Source organism: Fragaria vesca, linkage group LG5, assembly GCF_000184155.1.
Source record: "Fragaria vesca subsp. vesca linkage group LG5, FraVesHawaii_1.0, whole genome shotgun sequence".
NCBI lineage: Eukaryota > Viridiplantae > Streptophyta > Magnoliopsida > Rosales > Rosaceae > Fragaria > Fragaria vesca.
This window is the reverse complement of record NC_020495.1, coordinates 16,920,786-16,924,960: the sequence shown is the minus strand read 5'-3', so window position 1 is coordinate 16,924,960 and position 4,175 is coordinate 16,920,786. Positions and strand designations below refer to the sequence as shown.

General features: G+C 37.2%; 1 non-coding gene across 1 annotated transcript; it reads left to right on the top strand.

Moving 5' to 3' along the window:
* Positions 1-1,694: 1,694 nt before the first annotated feature.
* LOC101297442 lies at positions 1,695-3,753 on the top strand. Its single transcript, XR_184697.1, has 3 exons — positions 1,695-1,839; positions 3,090-3,237; positions 3,469-3,753. It is a non-coding gene; the product is annotated as an uncharacterized LOC101297442 (transcript).
* The last annotated feature ends 422 nt before the right edge of the window (positions 3,754-4,175 follow it).

The window sequence follows — 4,175 nt, the reverse complement described above, 5'->3', positions numbered from 1 at the left end:
CGCGGGAAGATGGGCGCTCAAATTTTTAGAACTTAAGCGACGGAATGTTCTATTTCCGTCGTCTAAGTGATTCATGATTTTTTGTTTTTTTTTGTTTAGAAAAAATTTCGTCGCCTAAGTAAATATTTCCATCTCCTAAGTTCTACTTAGGCTACGGAATGTAATTCCGTCTCCTAAGTGATTCATATAAATTTTTTAATTTTTATTTTTTTAAAATATCGTCGTCTAAGTAAAAATAAATATTTCGTCTCCTAAGAACAACTTAGGAGACGGAAACTGTTTCGTCTCCTAAGTAGAAATTTCCGTCACTTAAGTACCACTTAGGAGACGGAATTTTTTAATTTCATCGCCTAAGTGCTATTTTCTAGTAGTGAGGGACTTGTGGCGACGAAACTTAGGCGACAAAAAAATCTCGTCACCGAAGAAAATTGTAGCGACAAAACATGTATATTCGGCAACGATATTTGTTGTCATCGCTTAGGATTTACTTAAGCGACGAAATGTGAAAGTGTTCGTCGCTTAAGCCTTTTTTTCTACTAGTGTAAGTAGAAATAGGACCGATAATGATCTAGAGTAAAGTAATAGTAGATTTGGAAGAAAGAATGACTAGTGAGGTTAAGAGCCTTGTGTTTTGTCAAGAATGAATGCTTGGCTTAGCGACTATAAGATTTTGGGAATTTTAGCAAAAGATAGTTGGAATGGAATACGCAAGGGTATGAGTGGAATGCCTTCATGGTTAGAGTAAAATGGGATGTGCGAGATGAGAACAAAAGAGCGTATAAAGTATCTAATGGATTGTATTAGGATTAATAGATATGCTTGATCATTTGTTTTGCATGATGTATAAAAGATATATATATTTTCTTAATTTGCTTGGCTAATATATACTTGATTTTATGCTTGGCATGCGTAGAACGAGAGTTTGCTTTTGCTAGACTTGAATTTTCTTGAGCTTGTGGCAACCATGCTTAGACATTTGCTAGGCTTGTGCATGAATGGTTTCGGCTTGAGGTTGCTTTAGTTATTTATTTAATGGACCAAGGGAGTGTGCGTGGAGTTTGAAATGCACATGATTATAGGAATAAGTTTGGTATGACTCCCAAATTGTCTCGAATAGATGCATGACCTTGACAAAGAGGAGCTTGGCATTGTGATTACGTGTATTTATATACACGTAATTACTACTTTAACACTACAATTTAGCTAATCTTTAAGTTAATTATAATGTAATTAATCCAATTTTATTTATTTGTAGGAAATAAATGAAAATGTGGATTTCGGAAGAAATTGGTGCAACATTAGAGCAAAATGGAGTCTTTGAGAAAATGTCGAAATTCTCAATGTGGTCGAAGCTTAGAAGTTGAAGATTATAATAATTAATCAATTAAGTGATTAATTTACCATCAACTTGGTTAATTAAGCTTTATTGGTTAATTAAGTAGGGATGCAAATCAGCATCATCCCTCCATCACCTGCCATCCCGTTTTCTCTCACTTTTGACCAATTGCTAGCTGCCATGTGGCACCTCTACCCTTATCCCAGCCACACAACCGTGCACCCTAGCTCAATTATACACGTATATACATCGTTCTCTCATTCATTCTGGGGAGGAAGGCAGCGGCACACTGAGGAGAAGAGAGAGTAGCCGCACACAGTGAAGGGAAGGGCTCTGCCCTTTCCCGTGAGTGACCACCAATCCCATTTCCCATTCCATCCCTTCATCTCTTCATTTTAGTTAGTTTTCTTTTGAGAATTCAAGAAGAGCTCACCTACAAGCATCAAAGCTTCATCACCATAAGGGAAATTCAAGATTGGTAAAGAGAGGGAGCTTAATTTCAAGTAGGTTCATAGTTGCTTGTAGCAATTTGTGAATCTAGCTTGTGTTCCTCTCTTCTCTGACCCTTCTCTTAACTTCTTATGTATTTGATGATGTATTTGTTTATGGGTAGTGAGTGATTCTATTATGGAAGTTAGGGTATTGAAGCTCTAAACTCATTTTGTATAATGTTGGTACTTTGATTGATATAAATGCAATTTCCATTGTGTATGTTTTGAATCCAAATGTGTTGGTCCTTAGAAGAATTTTTCTAGGCTTTGTCACCCTTTGAGATAATGTTGTGGACAATTTGATGGATAGATTGATAAATTGACAACTTATTAGTCTTGTGCATCTAGGATTTGAAGTGTGGTAACCATTAGTTAGCTTAATTGTAGCTAAGCTTGCTTGGCTCTCTATTATCTTGCACTCTAGGCCTCTAATTTAGATATTGCGGCCTTAACCGGCGTAATGCCTAAGTTAGAGAGTTGATTGTGGCCTTAACCGGCATAATCGATACACCGAAAGGATAATTGGTCTAGTAGCCTTAACCGATATTAGATACGGGACTTAGCACAATAGGATATGTATTTGTGAAATTGGTTTCGATGTTTGCATATGAGTTAGTGTGGATCACCCAACACTCCCATGTTCTCAACATTCTCTAGTTCATTAGTTAGTAGTTTATTTCTCATTTTGTTTGTCGTCAATTTAGTTAACTCCTCATTCCATCTCCCATTTATATTTCGACTCATTGTAGATAACCATCACTAGGCTTCTAGTTTTGATTAGGCTTTGGTGATAACCGAGGTCAAGCATTGGTAAGGCTTGGTGCTTTAGAGTAGCATTTTTCTTCTTTTTCTTTGTTTGCTTAGTGACTTTTGTTCCGATTAGCCTACGATTGTGGGTTAGCCACTAATCCCCGTGGTACGATAACTTGGGCATTTTTACTTTCCTATCTTGACAACGATACGTTCGCTTGCGTGAATTGTATCCAAGTCACATTGTTGGTTAGTAAGTGCTTGACATGAGTTTGCGTAAGGCTTGGCATGTCTCTTTGGTCGTGAATCCGCTTGGCATTGTGTTTATTAGCTTGGCGTGGAGCTTGGAGTATGTATTAGCTTGTCTTATTTTATGATTTAGCATATGAGTTGGTAGCATATGCATGAATAAGTGATAAAATTTCTCCTAATATATTAAATGAATAAGAGAATGCATGAGCACAAGCTTGTAACATAATTGTTTCGGGCCTTCTATTTTTCTGTTGCTGTAGAATATGAGAAGGCAAGGCCAACTTCTCCTTTTCCCAACGAAGTATGGGTTTAAGATCAGGAAATCATCTGGAGAGTATATGCTTTTCTATCTAAATGGCAAGGTTGATGAACTGGGGAAGTTTGTCTTCATAGGCTGAATTCCAGGAGGTAAGAATAGCTAAGTATAAATATTGCAGTGACAATTTATGCTTTGGTTTTTGAATGGGTAGGCTTCAGATGTTTGAAAAACTGCAATAGAGCTTGATATCTAGTATGGGTAGGCTTGATTTATGAACATAGCAAGTGGGCATGGGTTTTGAATAAGAAAATTGCTTGTTGTATTATGGAACCTTGAACAGATTGCTCACATCTACGACTTTCCATTGGCTTTTATTGTAGGATTGCAAATGAATTTGCATTTATAAAGCTTGATTCGATATAGGCATGTCTGAGGCATGAAGCTTTCAATTGAAGAGCAAGAAGCTTCAAAGTAGGCATGGTATTTACTAACTGCGGTGATCACTGCAACAACATCCTTAGCCCCCAGATGTATTGGAATACAATATCAGACCAAGCTATAGGTCATCTCAAATCGACCCCTTGCTCGAGATTGATTGTCTGGGAGCAACTCCTTGGTCTGTAAGTATACAACCTTGTTTTCATTCTTCTCATGACCTTATTGCAGAAACCATGCTTTGCAGTAGTATATATGCAGTTCCAACAGCGACTTGTAGACTTGTGAGTTCTTGGAGTGTATAAAGGAATGCTTTGAGAAGGCAAAAAAGCTTTTTTCTTGATATTTAGCATGTGCACTTTGCATAATAGTGTATCTTTCCTTGGTGGACTTACTGCATATGCACTTAGTTTAAGAGCAATGTGCATGACAGTATATGTAATATTGTCGCGGTGATAACTGACTACTAGAGATAGGTGCAGGGGGTGTTGAAAGCTTGAAAAGGAGAATATGAGATAGAGTTGAATCTCTCAAATTCCAGAGTTTGGAAATGAATTTAGAAAAATCAGGTTTATTAAGCAGGGTCCTGAAGATAAACATGAAAGTTCACCATCACGGTAAACATGGTAAATGTTAGCTTTGGCCTGGGTTT